The sequence below is a fragment of the Piliocolobus tephrosceles genome, chromosome 8 (genome assembly GCF_002776525.5).
Source record: "Piliocolobus tephrosceles isolate RC106 chromosome 8, ASM277652v3, whole genome shotgun sequence".
NCBI lineage: Eukaryota > Metazoa > Chordata > Mammalia > Primates > Cercopithecidae > Piliocolobus > Piliocolobus tephrosceles.
Window position 1 is genome coordinate 58,292,158 of NC_045441.1, and position 18,644 is coordinate 58,310,801.

At 43.5% G+C, this 18,644-nt stretch overlaps 1 long non-coding RNA gene across 1 annotated transcript in view; it reads left to right on the forward strand.

The window, feature by feature from the left end:
• Positions 1-11,089: 11,089 nt before the first annotated feature.
• LOC111545052 overlaps positions 11,090-18,644 on the forward strand; it is a 101,089-nt gene continuing 93,534 nt past the window's right edge. The window contains exon 1 of the long non-coding RNA XR_002732327.1: positions 11,090-11,217. This is a non-coding gene — a long non-coding RNA (uncharacterized LOC111545052). The remainder of the gene's footprint in view (positions 11,218-18,644) is intronic.

Consider the following 18,644-nt stretch of genomic DNA (forward strand, 5'->3'; position numbering starts at 1 on the left):
GGGCAGGTTTCCCTTTGATATTTAGTTTCCCATGAGGGGAGTTGTCCAATCTCTTGCCTAAAGGACATAAACTTGCCTTCCAAGCATTCTGAAGCTGAACCTCAAAAAGGTTGACAACATGGGCCAAATTGGTGTCGATGTGTGTGGACGTGTTTCCTCATTCCAGTTTGACCCTATCCCCTAATCCTGGTTTTTGCTGGTATTTCACTGTACCCACTCTGGTGGCTGGAGTCCTATAGGCAGACTGCCTTGGCTGTTCCGTGTTTTTTTTTTTTTTTTTTTTTTTGTAAAATTTGTTTTTGTAATGTCCTTTAAGTAGATTTGGAGGAAATAAACACACATCTTTAACTCTTCAAGTAAAACTAGAAGTGTTGCCTTTATAATGATTCCTATCTGCTTGGCCAAATCTTGCCTTTCTGAACTTGTGTAATTGTTTACATGGAACTTCACTTCCCTGCATCTTTTTCATCAGACAAAGCACACTGGAATTTTGATTCTGTCATTTAATATACAAATGAGAGTATTTTGGTGCTGGCTTTCAAGAAGTTGGGCTAGGCTTCCTCAAGATTCTGGAATGTGGCTCAATGTATCAACTTCTGCAGGACAGCTATGGGCAAGAGAAAGAAGGCTGATACACGGAGCAAGTGCACTTGCTGTGTGTGTGAGGGCGAGAGAGGGACATGGATGTGGTGGGACGTGAACTGACTTGTATGCTGAAATAACACAGCATGCACTCATCCTCAACATGGTGCCCCTGCACTGCTTGGGCACCTCTGAGAAGCCTCACTGATGCCCTTGATTCACGTTTTGCTCTGCATTTGCATATTCAGATTGCCAGGTCCTCTTCTCCTGAGCAGAGTTTCTTGAGAAAGTCCAGGTGGTGCAGCATGGCGTTTTTGAAGGCTTGCCTGCCACTCCTGCTCTGACAAGAGGTCATAGCCTAATTAAGATAGTGTGGCCAGTGGTAAATCTCCATTCTAACTGGCAAGAACCATTGCTATTATGTTTGAGTGGGAACATAATTTTATTAAAAAGCTTAAAAACAAAAAAGCTCAAAGAATGAATGATTTCCAGGTTGTATTTGGAAAATTTAGAACTTAATGAATGATTGCACTGAAAGTCTTTCTTACCTAGCCACTAAGCAAGAAATATCCATAAAACAGTACTTTGCCAGCTTATCCTAAATTACATCATGATTTTGAAAGTAATAAAAATACTTTTAAAAACTTCTATAAATTACATTAAAGTATAAAGGGGGCTGCTTCCCCAAAGGCTTGGGCAGGGCAGCTTGTCTGCAGATGGGCCCAGGGGTGTAGCAGCACTTTTTATGAGAAAAATAAAAATAAATAAAAGTATAAAGTGGGTTTTCACAAATTCAGACTGGCTGTCATCCTATTAGTTCAAAATGACCCGTATTTTCAAGCAGATTCTAAGGTTTTCTTTTGAATTATCTGCGGATGCTTTAATGGAACATTAGGAATTTGCTTGCTGTTCTAATCTGGAGCCTGGGAAGCTGGTTTGATGTCAGGGCCAAGCTGTGGAGTGGGATGGGATAGTGCTCTGGTTAAGGTTGGCATTCAGTCCTCAGCTGTCTGTCCCATCCATGTGTTTGCCAGTCTCCATCTACAGGGCAGGAGGGAAGGGGAAGCCAACTTGTCCTGGCCTTGGGTAGAAAACATCTGCTAAGAGAAGGGTTTTCAATTAGGAGTAGAATATATCTGTTAACCAGAAGTGGTATCGATGGAATGTGGAATTTTTATAACAATTCTTAAGAAGTTCCTTAGCTAATATACTTCACCTTCATGATTATTCGTAAGCATGTTATGAATTATTATTAACTTTGTAAATGTTCAATGGATTTTTTATTTGTGACAATGACATTTATAGAAATCATTTTCCGTGCCTTATATGTATTCTGATTTAGACTTAAGGTAGTTATAAAATCCTTAATTGGATTGCAAAATTCAACTATGACATCATTTGCTAATTTATGTTTCCTAGACATAGGAATGAAATTTACTCCCAATAATACTATTGCAATTTTTTTAATGTCCTTAGAACCTTAACCTTTTAAATAAAGGGTAAAAATAACACCAGAATGCCTGTTAATATGTAATTTTCTTCTTAGACAAAAACTTAATAGAACCTTTAATTTCTATCATGGTGACAACAGAGTTCCTTTATGGAAGTATTGGTAAAATATAAGATGTAAAAAATTGAGCCCTGTGCCAGGCGCGGTGGCTCACGCCTGTAATCCCAGCACTTTGGGAGGCCGAGGCAGGCGGATCACGAGGTCAGGAGATCGAGACCATCCTGGCTAACACGGTGAAACCCTGTCTCTGCTAAAAATACAAAAAATTAGCCTGGCGTGGTGGCGGGCGCCTGTAGTCCCAGCTACTCGGGAGGCTGAGACAGGAGAATGGCGTGAACCTGGGAGGTGGAGCTTGCAGTGAGCCGAGATCGTGCCACTGCACTCCAGCAGGGGTGACGAGCAAGACTCCATCACAAAAAAAAAAAAAAAAAAAAAATTGAGCCCTGCTGCTAAGCAACTGAAATGAAATGAGTTGGGATTCTGGGTGGCAACATCTGGGATTCCAGGTGTTAAGGGATAACAGAGCCGGAAGCTCATCTTTCAGAGGTTGCTAGTGGTGGAGTGTTAGTGGAGCCAAAGAAGGAAAGTAAAGCAGCAAGGATCTTATGGCATGTGAAATGCTGTGTTACTTATCTTTCTTTTTGTAACCATTTATCGTGGAAAATTTCAAGCATGAAATTACACAAAAGTAGAGAGATTCATATAATGAACCACCATTGTAAAAACTTATTTTTAACCTAACACCTTCAACCTGGTATGGGAAAAAACAAAGTTCCAAGTATGTCCTTTTAAACATGGCAGTACTTAAACACCATAGCTAGGTCATATTTCTTTGCTGCTTTGTCCACTATTCCTCCAGCAAAAACCAGCATAAAACAAATGTGATTTTTTTTTTTTTAACAATAAAGAGCTTTCTAAATTTTGACAGCGATATATTTCTTTGGAGACACATTGATTTGATAGGGCTCAGGGCAAGCTCATGGGAATGAACCTGGGCATCTGACCTGCGGGGTCCGCTGTCTTAAGTCAGGTGTAGATGGAATTCATGGCAGAAGAAGCAGGTGCTAAAAAGTCACGGTCACATGTCCACAGTGGCCTGGGGAAACCTAGCAGACAAAGGACGCACTTGACTTATGGGCTTAAAAGATGCCAATGCTCTATTGTCCCTGAGAGCTAGTGGAGGTGAAGATGGAAGCTTTGTGCGTTGGGCCCCAGCGTCTCCACTTGCCTTTCTGGTCCTTCATGACAGCTGTTGCAGGTGAGCACTCCAGGGAGCAAAGCCTGCACATTCCTTTTCAGAGGAATGTTACTCTTTAATCTACTGCATGGAAAGCCCTAAAACCCCCTAGGGCCTTCCAAAAATAGATAGAGTTAGTCACTAGTGACATTTACAGGGGGTTTTGTTTTTTGTTTTTTTCCCTCCTTCTCCCCTTCTCAGGAATAGCAAAAGTTTTTCTTCTTTCTACGTAGTAAACTTATCTCCCTTGAGAATTTTTTACCCTGAAAGAAAGACATGGTTGAAGTCTATATGGTATTTACTGGATTTTATTGCAAAACACACACACACACACACACACACACAAACCACCACCACCACACACACACACCCAGAACCCAAAACCAAACCCCAAAAATGAAAATTCTATGCCCGTATGAGATATTTCAATGATGTTGAAGAGCTAAAATGGAAGCTATTAACTAGAAAAAATGGTGGTGAATTAGTGAAAAGCTGAAAGGAATGGCTCCTCTGAAGTAGTAAAAGTCTGAGATTTCTCCATTCTTCATTTGGATAATGAGTGCTTTCCAACCAGTAAGAACCCGGGAAATGTTTGTGTAAGTGCTGCAGAAGTCTCTTTTCATCACAGTGGCAGGTGTCCAGGACTCATACCTGCTTTATAGACAGACTGAATTGAGAAAGAAACCCAATGAGGATAGTGTGCCAGTAACCAAGGGGGAGGCCGAACCGCTTATTCATTGGTTTGTCCTTTCGTTTGGTCAATCATTCATTTCTTCATCCACTCATTCATTCATTCATTCATTCATTCATCCATTCATTGCTTCCTTCTTTCCCACTGTAGGGCTTTGCACTGGCTTTCTTGACTGCTTCCCTTCTTCCTTCAGGTCTCACTTCCTCAGGGAAGCCTCCGCTGCCCCCTCCACCTCCACTTAACAGGTGGATCACCTCCTTAGAGAACTATAAGCCATGGTAAATAACAGACACACCACTCAGTAAATATTTGTTGAATGAGTGATAAAGCTAATCCATTCAGACATGCATTTTTCCTTTGTCTCTTCACTAAGCAAGAATTTACTAACAATAGCTCTAGGCAGGTAGGCCAGGGCTGGCAGGAGAACAACGCTTTGCAACTGAGAACTCAAAACAACTCAGGCCCCACCTTCTTCAAAACCCAAGGTTGCTGAGGGTGAGGTGGATTTCAGCCTGTGTCTAGGGGTGGAAGTTCATGGAACTAACCAGAAAGGATAGAGAGATAGAAAACAGTGGAAACTGTTTACATTTCTGCCAAGCTCATGTGACTCTTAGAATTTGAGGTATATCGTTTTCCTTGTAAGGAAGCTGCAGCCAAGAGAGATTAGGTGACTTATTTTGAAGTCACGGAACTGATGGACTTGGTTCCCTGAGATTTCTTAGAATTGATTAAGAGTAGTTGCAGCCTGAACTGTAGGAACTTGCAGTATGCTCTGGTGCTTTGAATTTGAAGGGGACAATTTATTTCCAGAGATATGAAAGGACCCAGAGTGTGGATCACAGAGGAAACATCTGGAAGAGAAAGAAAGGGAACCCCTCAGAGTCACAGGGCTTTTCTATCCTACCTCAGTGGTGGAAAAGGAAGTGCCAGCAACTCCATCAAGAAAACATTCTGAGGGGTCGGGTGCAGTGGCTCATGCCTCTAATCCCAGCACGCTGGGAGGCCAAGGCGGGTGGATCACTTGAGGTCAGGAGTTTGAGACCAGCCTGGCCAACATGGTGAAACCCATCTCTACTAAAAATACAAAAATTAGCCAGGTGTGGTGGTGTGTGGCTGTAATCCTGGCTACTCGGGAGGCTGAAGCAGAAGAATCACTTTAGAAAAAAAAAAAAAAAAAAGAAGAAGAATCACTTGAGCCTGGGAGTCAGAGGTTGCAGTGAGCTGAGAACATGCCACTGCACTCCAGCCTGGGTGACGGAGCAAGACTCTGTCTCAAAAAAACAGAAAACATTCTGGGAAGGAGCTCTTCTTTTAGCAGTTGATTTAACCACTGCTGAGCTTTAACAAAAAAAATCAAGCTTTTCTCATGGCACTGTAGAAACTTCCATGGTTTCTACAGTGGTTGTCATGTTCCATTTAACTCACTTGTTCTATTTATAGGCCATCAATTGTGTATTTTCAAAATAACTGCACCTCCAATTTTCAGGCTTTTAGTGGGTACAAAGCCCTTTCATGCACATGGGGCTTACTTGACCCCATGTGAAGAAACTGAGGCTTAGAGACATTGGCAGTTTGCCCAAGAATCAACCCACAGGCTAGTGGAGGAGCAGGCGCTTGGGCCCTGGTCCCTGACTCAGCTCCCATACTTTGTCCTGTGTGCCACAGGGGAAAGGAAATGTTTCTCCTGCAGGATGGAGATTAAGGTTTTGAAAACTCTCAAATTTCATTCTTTCCAGTTTTATTGAGGTAAATTGACAAAAATTTGATATATTGAAGGTATACAAAGTGATGACTTTGTATCTTTATACATATACACACACACACATATATACACACATATATACACATACACAGAGTAATGATGACCACAATCAAGTTAACACATCCATCATATCACATAACTACCATTGTGTGTGTGTGTGTGTGTGAACACTTAGGATCTACTCTCTTAGGAAATTTCAAGTAAACAATACAGTATTATTATTTATAGTCACTGTGCTATACGTTAGATTCCCAGAACTTACTCATTTTATTACTGAAAATTTTTACCCTTTGACCAACATGGAATTCCATTTTTCTACTCAATCCATGTGTCATCCTTCTCAGAGGCATGCTTTACTTCCCTGAAACTTCTCACCACAGACTGGAGCAAAAGGTGACACAGTGAGCGGCAATCTACAAGGGTAATGACAGTGAGCAATTCTCCAGCATCCACTCTGTGGCAGACACCAAGTGCTTCATATACGTGAGTTCATTTCATCTCACCATAAATCTGTGACATGGGTACTATAATTATTCCCATTTTACACATGTGGAAACTGAGGCACAAAGAGGTAAAGACACTTGATTAAGATCTCACAGTGGGTTTAGTATCTGAGATCTACCACCACAAACTGAGTTTTTAAGCTATGTGACTCATTCACCACCACCACCACCAAGACACCACACCAAACTGACTTTTAACCTGTGTGATTCGTTTCAATGAAGCCTTTTGAGTACAAAGGGAAGGCTAGCATCAGTATGGCATTGTGCAAAATATTCTGAAAACTCTGGGGCTCAAAAAAACGACTTTTCTTTCGCAAGTAATTTTCCAAACAAATTACACTTCGGGAATAAGCAATCCTCACGCACAGTACAACACTCACAACTACCGAAGAGTGTAAAACTGTCAGTCCCCCTCCACCCTGTCCCCCACCGGGCCGCGCTTGCTGTTCAGTTTCTGGTGTGGACAAGCCATTTGGAGAGCTACTTTCTGGGCTGTGCTTCCAGTAGAAAGAAACGATGCGGGGGGTGAGCGGGGGCGGTTTCAGAGAGAGCTGAGGGTCGGGTGTCCACGGAGATTCCTCAGGCGAGGACCTGGGCGCGTCTGGGCCACCGGGGTAGGGGTGCCGAGGGCAGGGAGCGCTGCGGCGAGGATCCAGGTGCATCTGGGCGGCGGCAAGCTCGCCGGTCCCCAGCCAGAGGAGGGAGGGCGGCGAGGAGCGCACGGCAGCGCCCGGGGGAGAGGAGCTCGGCCCCACCACAAAGCCCGGGGCTTGGCCGCAGGGCGGGGGATTCTGAGGTAGCCCTGGCGACTTTTCAAGACTCCCCAGGCGGAGCACACCCAGGCCCCTCACACTTAGGCATTTCTGCGCCCTCTGGTTTGGAGGGACCCAGGGGGCTGAGGTGAAAGCAAGCTAGGGCTGTTTCTCTGACTCTTCTGGAAGACGAAGAGTGGCCTCATCACTGCGGGCCACGAGCAGGGTAAAGCACCTTCCCGAGCACACCGCGGACCACCAGGCCACCGCCAAGTTTCCCGGGGTGGGGGCGGAGGGATCCCTGGAGGCTGCAGGGCCCGGAGGCGTGGGGGTGGGAGAGCGGTAGGTGTCAGGCAGCGCTTCACAGGCTGTAGGCGCCCAAGGAGCCAACCAGAGAGGAACAAAATGGCAGCCATGCCGCCACACCTGGCAGCTGCACACAAACGCACGTGGGGCAAACGTTTGCTGATGGCTGCACAGGGAATTCTATTGTTCGTCCTGGTTTTTTTTTTTTTTTTTTTTTTTTTTTTTTTGAGACGGAGTCTCGCTCTGTCGCCCAGGCTGGAGTGCAGTGGCCGGATCTCAGCTCACTGCAAGCTCCGCCTCCCGGGTTTACGCCATTCTCCTGCCTCAGCCTCCCGAGTAGCTGGGACTACAGGCGCCAGCCACCGCGCCCGGCTAGATTTTTGTATTTTTTTAGTAGAGACGGGGTTTCACCGTGTTAGCCAGGATGGTCTCGATCTCCTGACCTCGTGATCCGCCCGTCTCGGCCTCCCAAAGTGCTGGGATTACAGGATTGAGCCACCGCGCCCGGCTCGTCCTGATTTTTTGTTCAAGCTGCCGTCTTTTCCCGGATTGGCCACTTTCTCCTCCTTTTCCTGTCCAGTTTCCTGTTTATCCTTTAAGACTTGATCAGGGAACTCCTTCCCTGAGCCCCCACTTCCACCTCAACCCCTGCCCCTCTGTCTGTCTTTCCCTGACAGATGTAAAATGACCTGCTAGGGAGTCAGCCTAGGACCGGGAACTTCTTATGTTTGGGGGTGGTTTTGCTTAACTTTGTCCTTCCAGTGCCTGGCGTTCAATCACTACATTGAGACGATGTAGAGTTCCTGTGGGATGCTCTGAACTACACCGGGGGTACCATTTGTCTGTGTGAAAGATCCCTCCACTACAGTTTTGGTCGTCTAATGATCTGCTTTATTTTTATTTTTTAAAATTGCTAGTGTTCTCTGTATTGTTGCAATTTTAGTATATGTGATACTGAAGCGGGCACATGATCTACCTTTTGGAAGCTTGGGAGACCTAGTGAAATAATGATAGAAATGGACCTATGAAAATCTGCCTTTTCCTTGAGAGTAGGGCTAAAATGTCCGCTACACTCAGTAATTTTGACTTGAGTGAGCATATATGGAACAGGGTGTACTGGAAAATATCCTCTTTTTTTTGTTTTGAGACGGAGTCTTGCTCTGTCACCCAGGCTAGAGTGCAATGGCAGGATCTCGGCTCACTGCAACCTCCGCCTCTGGGTTCAGGTCATTCTCCTGCCTCGGTCTCCCAGGTAGCTGGGACTGCAGGCATGTCCCATCACGCCCGGCTATTTTTTTTTGTATTTTTAGTAGAGAGGGAGTTTCACCATGCTGGCCATGCTGGTCTCGAACCCCTGACCTCAAGTGATCCGCCCACCTCCCAAAGTGCTGGGATTACAGACGTGAGCCACCGCGCCTGTCCAATGACCTATATTAATACGTCACCATAATCATTTAATTATCTTAGATATCCATTAAAGTACTGCCTGTATTACTCAAGTTTGGACCTTTAAAAGAAATACCCCGTTGAGAAATCTTATCTTGTTCCTGTGAAGGAAATGTGAAGTATGTTGAGATGGCCTGAAGAAATACTCCGTATGATTATTTCCTCCTTCTTGCTGTTTTCCTTTTTTCCCGGTGCCTTTCTTCATTCCAGACATGGTGCTTCGAACAATTTGACTTGGAGGCAAGATTGCAATATAGAAAATGGGCCACTGTGGAGGAGATAAGTAAATGCTTTGTCGCTTCTAAGTGACAGGGGAAACTGATCACGATTGGTACACTTATGACATGTAACTTTCTATATCTTTAGAAGATCGTCAGGGAAATAGAAAAAAAATCTGAAATCTCTGAGTAGGTTCTATTTTGTGTGGTTCCAACTAAATGAACTAAATTTGTGTTTAAAGATTGTAAGTCTACATGTAATGGTGAAAGCTGAAGGTTTTACACTGTACAAAAATAGTGATTTCCCCCTGTGGAGGGCAAGGAGACCGGAATAGGAGGGGTGGGTGGGGGAATCAATGTGTAAACCAAACATTTGAAATTTCAGTGCAATCTTCTTAGTCATCACTTTCATTTCTGTCTTCTAGGGAAATCTGACACAGCTAGAAAGCAATGGAAAACACTAAGAGTTGCATCAGATGTTGAAGAGGAACTGATATTATGGGATAAAAAATGATTCTCTAAGGGAGATAACTGATCATTTAAAGGTAGCAGTCTTTTTGGGAAAAGCTAACAAGTGTTCCCGAGGCCAGCCTGTCTCTTGTTAGCAATGTTGGCCCTATGTTAGAAGGAAGAATGGATGCGTTTTGTTGCTATTCCTTTTCCTCTCAGCATAAATTTGCAAGCATGGACTGTAAATGAATTTTCATGTCTTTTCAGGATGTTTCCCTATAGAGCAGTTTCTAGGTTCACTCTGTGGAACAGTCTACAATAGATTTAATATGGTTAGGATTTTGCCTAATTCTGATTGATGAGTGGTTTTCTTTTATTCATTCTTAATTCTGCATCTAATATTTGCTTACAGTGTTACTGTCACTGTGTATAACCCAGGGAGAGAAAGGAAGTAAAAGATGTGACCTCAGAGAGCTCAGAGGGGAGAAACAACACAATAATGATAACTCACATTCATATAGAACTTTAAAATTTAAAGGTTGCTTTTTACTGCTTTACCTCATTTGTTCTCTCTGCAAGCACATTGGGTAGGCTTTACTATTGCCATTTTACAAGTGAAGACAGTGAAGCTTGGAGAAGTTAAGGAACTTCCCCCAGATTACATTCCTGTAAATGGCAGAGTCTGAATTTAGTATTCTGACTCTAAAAGGGCATCAGGTTCCATTCAAAGGTGGTGAGTACTGTAGAAGAACATGCTAATGAGGCATTGTGAATAGTCAGAGTGAAATGGGGCTCTTCAGGGATGGTATCTTGGGGAAGCACACAGTGTATGCAGATTACTGAAGAGAGTCAAAGGAGATCCTGCTGTGGGGAGAAGGATGGAAAGTGCCATGGGAAGAGAACAAGGACAGAAATGAGGTTGACACATGGGGCAGAGGAAGGAGGCAGACCTTCATAAGCAGAGGAACCATGATTGGGAGTAATGGGGGCTAAGTGTAGGAGACACTGGGGGCTGTGTATGTAAGGGGTGGGGGAACAGTACACCTGGAATTTTCTTTCCACTACCTCAAGAAACCCACAGTGGAGGGGCTGTGAGTGCTCCTAAGAACATGTTCTGCACTGGTGCCTCAATAGAAAAGGGGGTTGCCAACTGAGTTATATATAGAACTTGTGCAAGGGAAGTTCTTATGCAAAATGACTAAACACACTCCATTGCTCTGCCTGGTTACTTATAAATATGTTTATGTGCAGAAGTTGATGGGAATCCAGACGTTGTCTAAGAGATGGCTCAGAGAATAAAATAAGAAAAAGTTGTTGTGAAAGACAAAGGGTTTCTAGGTTACCTGCAGCAGTTGATGACAGTCTGTCCTTCTGTCACAGTAGAGGCAGTTTAAGCCACATTCCCAACAAGCATTCTATATATCTAGCACTAACACATTGGAACTTGAGGGAGACTATGTGATGTAGCTTTACTCTAGGGAGAGATAGACAGTCTGGGGTGGAGAGGGAAGTGAGACCCCATGGGTGATCTCTGCAGTTATGTAACTGTCCAGCCACAAATCACTTATTAAACAACTGGATTCAGAAGACCAAGATCTACATTTGGGTCACTCCAGTTATCTTGAGATCTGGGACCCGTGGGGCTGGGGTGGCAGCTGATCATGTCAGGAGGACTCCTCTGCACAGCATCACAAGTACAGGAGAGAATGCTAAACTTGATTGGAAGCTCACAGAAGACCCCTGGAACACAGAGCAATAAGGTGAGGAGGGCTTAAAGAGCCTGGAGAGAGGAGCTAGGTTGCAGAAGTATTCTCTTACCTTCCTTTGAAATTTCCAGGTAGGTTCCAGGGAACACATGATGAAAAGAAACATCTGGCGAGTTAGTGCTCGGCTGGCTGCACCTAGAGCATCTCACCCAGGGAAATATTTGCCTAATTATAGCACAGGGATTGCAGTTTGCTGATCCAGGTTGGTTAAGAGCACAGACTCTAAAATCAGGGAGTGTGCAAGTTTACTGAAGCTCTTGGGGCTTGAATTTCCTCTGCAAAATAGGGATAACAGTAGTACTCATCTTGTGGTGAGGATCAAATGAGACAATGCGTGCATTGCAGGTTGGGTTCCTTGGGACACATTATGAGATGGAGATTTGCATGCAGGAACGTTACTGAGGAGTCCTTGTGATATCAGTACTTTTGGGAAAGTGCCCAATAGCATTATTGGGCACAGGGAGAGGGAGAATTCTGATGCAGTTGTAAGAAAACTTCACGAATCCCACCAGTGGCTGTGTAGCTGCAATAACCCTTCAATGTTATTTTGAATTGAGGTCGGTCTTATGGCCCTACATAAGTTAATCATTGGATATCAGATGTCCCTGGGATGGGGATGTGATCTTGGGCAAAGAAACTGTTCAGCAAAAGGCAATGCCTGAAGAGCAAGAGCTAATAGCTGTTAGCCACCAAAATTCCCTGCAGGTGGGGAAATTAGTGCTTGAGCCCTGAAGGGGGCGATAAACCTGGGTGATACACTGCAGGTTCACCGCAGTCCACTCTGCACCTCAGTCACTTGCTTCCTATCATAAGTTCTGACAGGAGCTTTTCTAGATTCTGGTGGTCTTCTTTTTCTGGGGAAACATACAAGAGTAAGGTGAATGGAATGACCTAGTGCTCTCACCACAGCAGCTGCTCTGGTGGCTACAACTGACACTGTCTTCCTCCTTTACTACCTATTCTAGTTTCCCTTTCCCATTTGATCCAAGTGGTTTACCTGGCAGTTATAAAACTAGGCTGTGACAGCTGTATTTACCTATTTTCCATTAAGAGACACCCGGTAGGTTACCTGGGTGCCACACATAGTCTTATAAAAGCAGCCCTCTCCCTCCCTGGGGATCAGAATCAATTACTCATGCCAGGAGGCTGACTCCTTTTCTTGTCTGCTGTTCTCTTGGTATGAGGAATGTGAAGCAACTGGGTGGCAGCCACACCTTATCATTTAATGGGAAACTTACTGTATCCTCTGGTGAAAGCAAGCAACCAACAATGGTGCAAGCTGCTGAATCTTTGTAGAGTATATCTCCCATCATCTGAAGGGCATGTGACTTATTAAGACCCCCAACATACTTGCTACTTCTTTCTCCCTGGGTCCCAGTAGCATAATGTCATCAGTAGTATGGACCGATAGGATGTTTTGCAGAATAGCAGGTGACCCAGCTTTCTTTTGACTATATTTTGAGGGAGGGTGGAGGAGTTAACACAGCCCAGGAGCAAGACTATAAGACAATGTATACTATTGTCTGTCCCAAGTGAAGGAGAACTGTTTCTGATCTTCCTTTCTGAAAGAGATGGAAAAGAATGCATTTGTCAGATCCATGGCTGCAAACTATGTACTAGAGGCAACACTAATCTGCTGTAGTCAAGATATCACAACTGGCAAAGCATTTGTGGTTGGCGATAGTGCTTAGTTGAGTTTGCGCTGGCCCATGGCCATCTTGCAGGATCCACAAATGACTTTGGTAAAGGTCAGACTTGTGAATTAAGTAGGAATGTGAAGGGGATCACCACCCTGCATCCTTAGATCTGTTGTTCCCCTTGGGACATGATACTGTTTTTGATTTATTATACTCTCATGGCTGGGTGGGAAAGGCAATTTCAGTGGCTTCTACTTAGCTTTCCCACTGTGATATGTGGAGGCTCTGCCAACAACCAAGTATGTTGATTCTAGTTATGAATACAGGAACAGGAAAAATGACTAAGTGAGTCCAGGGAACCAGTGTAGCCACTGTGAGCCAGAATCGAGCCAGAACTCCATTTATTAATTGGCCCCCTTAAGCCTCCACTCTAATGGTGGGGGTGGGGGTGGAGCATGATGTTACTTTGGATCCCTGGGTTTGCAGTGCAAACTTGTGTTCTGTGTCCAGCCATTCTCAAAATTCTTGGGATTTCCCCCTTTCCACGTGTACAATTACTTGAGTAAAGGACCATCGATTCTTTAGGGAATGATTGAGATAATAGTTACTATATATACTTACCATGGTATTACAGGATCCTCCCTCCTAGAGAAATTGCCCCTCCTTTAGTCAGTAGATTCTGGCTCAGATCCAGAAACTGGGCCAGGGATAATGACTTTTCGTTGGGCTGCCCTTAGTCTCTTAACTACCAATCCTTGATTTTTTGGGGGATTGGGGAGAGGTGGGGGTCTATAGATTGAACATTACTCTCACTGACTTGCCCTAGAAATCTTGTGTTCTATTAACTATCTCCATGGATTATGACAGTTGTGACCACCTTGCTTCTAGTGGTTAAAGGTGGCTACCTGGCCTCTTTTTAGGATTCTCCCTAAAAAGGATTTTAGGATCCACTATTGCTTTCCATGAGTTCAGCTCTGTTATAACAACTACTACCATCAGCCTGGTTCTATGGCCACTGAGAATTCTACTGAGAATTTCAGTAGAGAATGTTTTCTACTGAAATTCTCAGTGACATTGGTGGCCCTCTCACCAGGGCATTCCTTGTCACTTTGATAATCAGAATATCTTTTCGCCCCTCTCATGGAACAAAGCCATCTGGTATATTTTCTCATCTTGTTTAGTATGTCTGCTCTAGCATGCCTACTTTTCTGAGCCTTTTGATCTTTTCTTCCACTGTTTGCTGTGGCAGTTCTGGCATTTCTACTTTACTGTTTTCTCCAAACTTACCTGATCCATTCTACATGTGTCTTAGCACTGTCTTCTGGGGCATTAAATCCTGTCCAGGCATATTATTCTAGTTCCTGCTGGCATATGCTAGCTAAATACTGCAGTTTATTTGGGAATATGATCTTTTTTTTTTTCCTTAGAAGACCCAGAACTTCCTCAATTGGGTTATGTTGTGATTTAATTCTAGTTAGTGGTCTGATGGCCAAGATGGGATGTAGGAGTAGATTCTGAGAGGGTGTATTATTTTATCTATTGCTGTGTAACAAATTACCCCCAAAATCTAGCAACTTAAAATAACAAAATTTATTATCTCAGGATTTCTGGCTCAGTGTCTCCCATGGGATTTCAGTCAAAATATTGGCTAGGGCTGTGGCCATTTGAAGGCTTGACTGGGGATGGAGGATCTACTTCCAAGATGGTTCATAACATGGCTGTTGGCATGAAGTCTCAGTTACTCACTGGCTATTGTCAGGAACCCTCGGTTTGTTGACACATGGATTGTTCCATCATGCTGCTTGAGTACACTCATAACATAGGAGGTAGCTTCCCCCAGAGTGGATAATCCGAAAATTGAAAGAAAGAAGTCACAATTCCTTTTGTGGCCTAGCTTCAGAAGTCACGCACTGTTATTTCTGAAATATCCTATTGGTTACAAAAGTCATCTCTATTCAGAGTAGAAGGGGACTACATAAGGATGGGACTATCAGAAGGCAGGAACCACTGGGGCTATTTTAAAGACTGCCCAGCACAGGCAAGTGTTATTTCAGAAGAGGCCTTACCTGTCTTCAGGTAAGAGGTAGTGATAGAATTTATTAGAAAGGAGTGAGCCAATTCTTTAGGCTCGGAAGTTTTGGGGGAGGGGTGGAGAATCTGGGGATTTGAGATTTATGAGTGTATCAACATACATTTCCCCATTCCAAGTCTCAGGGTCTCACCTCTTCATGATTAGAGACGAGACTCTGATGTGGAATACCTTCTGGATTGACAATTCAATTTCCTCTGTGGTTCTGCTATTTTTATAATGAAGTCCTGGGCTGATACTCAGCGTTTTCTGCCCTCTGGCTGCAGGATATGAGAGTTTCTCTATGTGTTTCCAATAAGGCCTCTGGTAGTCACATTTAACTTTAAATAGTGATTAATCACACTCGGTCTTTCACTGTTTTTACTCAATACATCTCTCTCCCTGACAACAGCCATCAAATTCCATAACCCTTATAATTATTATCCAACCCATAGCTCAACTACTTAATACATTGCACCTGACAGTGCATTCCCTTCTACTGTTTCCCATCCTACTTCATCCTAGTGCAAATTTTTAAAAATTCACTGTGGTTACAAATCAGGGTATCTCAGTGCTTCATCTTATCACTGGGGCTGAGGTCCTCATTGTAGCCCATTTTAATGTTGCTTCTTTAGACCAATCCTGCACCAACTTTTGCTGGACATACTCATTACGAAATGGGCTCTGAGATGGAGATTTGCATGCTGAAAGGTAACTGGGGACTGCTTTTGTGAGTGAGGAAAATAAGATGGGTCAGAAGGAGATGAACTGCAGTGCAGTTACATGAAAGCCCTGAGTCAATACTGTGGGCTCCTCTGAGTATGGGATGACATCTCAGAGTTTACCTGAGTTGATGCAAAAGTGCGGGAACTTCATACTTCTACACTCAGCAGTCATTGGATAAGGGCTGCCCCCAGGAAGGGGATGAGCCTAGGCAAGGCAATTATCTTCAGCTGAAAGAAATTCCCTGTGAGGGACTCAGTTGACAGTGCTCAGCCCCACGCTCCCAACACTGGGAAATGAGTACTTTGATTCTGAATGTTGTGATAGATCTGGGTGGCACATTGCAGCATTGGGGCTGAGACTAGGGGGAAGCAAGGGGTGCCCTAGAGTATGACATTTAAGGAGGCATCCACTCTCAGGTGCCAATATGCACATGAACAACCCTGACAGCAAGTACCTTTTTAAATTTTGCACCTCACTTGCCTTACCCTGCACAGCATTCCTTCTAGTGTGTAAGGCACTTAACCCAGGGCGTGGCATATGGTGAGTGCTCAGTAATTGTTATTGTTTCATTATTGCTTTTATTATTGCTATACACTTAGGCACAGTTGAGTTTCCCACATAGCTGGAACAGGACAGCTGGCAGTGTGAAAGCAGCTTTTTAATCCTGGTTCTATCTTTGATAAAATAGTTATCTTCGAATTGGGTGCGGTGGCTCATGCCTGTAATTCCAGCACTTTGGGAGGCCGAGGCGGGTGGATCACGAGGTCAGGAGTTCGAGACCATAGTGAAACCCCAACTCTACTAAAAATACAAAAAATTATTCGAGTGTAGTGTTGTGCGCCTGTAATCCCAGTTACTAGGGAGGCTGAGACAGGAGAATCGCGTGAACCGGGGAGGAGGAGGTTGCAGTGAGCCGAGATTGCGCTATTGCACTCTAGCCTGGGTGACAGTGTGAGACTCTGTCTCCAAAAAAAAAAAAAAAAAAAAAAAAGGCATCTTCATTAGTGCCAGAAATGCCTTCCTAGAAGTGGGAGCTGTGGAAGAGACCATTGGTTGCCTACTTATAGCCCTTACTAATAGAACTCCAAAATTTTGGGTATCAGATAGCCAGATGCTTTAGGCGAGACTGGCCCCTCCTCGTCCCTGGTGAGTTCTAATTGGCCTAAGCCAAACATAGTGGTCTTGTTCCTCTTGCCAATGATTGGTTTAAGTGTGGACATGTGACAGAATTCTGGCCAATGAGAGAAGGGGACGTCTGTTGGCGACTTCTGGGAAATATTTTCCTCATTGCTTAAAAACAAATTTTTCTGAGGAATCATCCTTTGTATTCTTGGCATCTAGGACTATGGCAGCCATCCTGGGATCATGAGGGAAGCCAGATAACAGGTTTAACGAATACACTGAGGATGGCAGAAGGGAAAGAAGAAAAGATTCTGGTCCTCAATGATATTTTTCAGCTACTAAATCCTAGACCACCATACCTTCACCATTTGTTATTTGATAAAATGACTTATTACTTAAGCTAGTTTAGGTTGTTTTCTGTTATCTGCAGCCAAAAGCACCCTATTATAACTGGAAATTGTAACTATTGTAATTGTTAGCAGTCAGGCATTGCTGACAGATTTTGGCTACTGCTGAGTGGTGCAGGGACAGACACCTGACAAATCATTTCCTGTATTGGGAACTCAGAGTTGTGACTGTGAAAGATGGTTCTTCTCCATAGTCCTGGCTGTACGGTGTAAGCTTGGGAGCTGTAGAGTGGCCATCTTCTGCCTGTCGTGAAAATGGATACGTAAAAAAGGCTAGTCTTCAGAGAGAGAGAAGAAGGACAATTCTTCCCTTGCCTCTAGTCTGGGCATCTTCTTTGAGAATCTGTGTGCTTATCATGTTTGTTCCTCATGTGGTTACTTTGTCACATCAGAGCTTGTATTGATATAACTGTCTTGTACATGTATTGCTTTTCTTCTCAATTATATTTACTCCAAAGGTTTTTGTTTTTGTGAGTTCAGATTTGATCTTATTTACAGTCAGCAGCTTATTGGAATCATCATCCAGAATGTTACAAATACTGTTTGTTGCATGAACACACAAAGACAGCACTAGAGCAGAGGACAGAGGAGCTGTGACACCTGGGGTTTGATAAATAATGTCATTATATCAACGGGGGCCTGATTGTTCCCACCTTCACAGGTTTTGTTTTTTCCTGTGCATATGTTTGTCTTCTCTGCCTTTGTTCGGTTGCAGTCTTTGTGTGTGTCCTCGCTCTTGCACTTCCTCTGGAAGCTCTGTTGCCAAGAAACAAGGAAAGGCCAAGGCTCTTGATTTGAAATTCAGTGTTAATAAGAGAAGGGAGAAGGAAAGTTGGCAGACATCAGGTGTGCTTTGGGTTTGCTTAATTCCATGCCAGAAATAATTTTTTGACAACATGAAGATCAAGGAAATTGGGAAAGGTGCAACAATTGCTAGGGTAGTAAAGTTATTCTGTGCCAGGAATTTTGCAATAAAGAGAACGGAATTGGTACTCTGTACTTTGTTTTGACACAAAACCAAAGTCAGTTGTGCATTACGGTTTTGATTCAAGCAAAGTTTTGGATAACAATGGAGAATAATTTGAGAGCTTTGGAAATTGACACATGCACTTGATACTAGGATGATGGGTGTTTGGATTTTTATTTTTACCATGTTATTACAGTATTTAAATCTAAAATTATTTTGATGTAGAAATTGACTATCATATCCACATGTATCAGTGTTATCCAACTAAATACCTTAATTTGCCATTATTTCTAAAATTTTTAGTGTTAAAACAAGTTCTATTGGTATTATTTTTCTGATAGTATAACCTTCTCAGTGCCTATCATTTTGTTTTACACAGTTTATGTTGAGCAATTACTTGCATGAATGAATACCTAAATGGTGATTTAGAAAAGTGCTTCTCAAATTTTAATGTGTGTTAGAATCACCTGAGCATGTTGTTAAAATGCAGATTC